This window comes from Cynoglossus semilaevis, chromosome 10 (genome assembly GCF_000523025.1).
Source record: "Cynoglossus semilaevis isolate Cse_v1.0 chromosome 10, Cse_v1.0, whole genome shotgun sequence".
NCBI lineage: Eukaryota > Metazoa > Chordata > Actinopteri > Pleuronectiformes > Cynoglossidae > Cynoglossus > Cynoglossus semilaevis.
The window spans coordinates 19,639,888-19,640,409 of record NC_024316.1 but is presented as its reverse complement, the minus strand read 5'-3'; positions in this window follow the sequence as shown (position 1 = coordinate 19,640,409).

The following is a 522-nucleotide window of genomic DNA, read 5'->3' as shown; positions in this document are numbered from 1 at the left end:
GTTTCATATTAGGGAGGGTTGGTTTAACACTGACTCGTCACTCAGAGTGATCAGGTAGTCCTCCTTGAACAGGAGCTCTTCTCTGTGTCGTCCATGACCAGGGGTCGGCTCGTCACCCCTGACCTGGCCACTGGGGGGCGGGTCATCGTTCCTGCAGCCCCCAGCAGACCCACAGGACCAGGAGCTCCTGACCACTGCTGGGAGTAAAGAGGAGGAGGAACCACGCCTCCATAGGAGCCCGAGGCCACAAGGTAGCCAGGAGGAATCATCGAGGAGGGGGTGGACGCCAGGCCGGGGGGCATCCCAGGGCCTAAAGCTGCAGTCAGGGGGCAGGAAAGAGGCAGCTGGAACGTGCTGGAACCGACTTGGCATTTGATCTGGAACAGAAGCGGTGGTTTAACCAACACGTCCACAGATCACCTGACAATGTAACCAGAGTAGAAGACGAGTCCAGAGACGCCACGCGCCTCTAAGGCAACGTCTCCTTTCCAATACCTCATGCGCAGCCGCTACCCCGGGCGG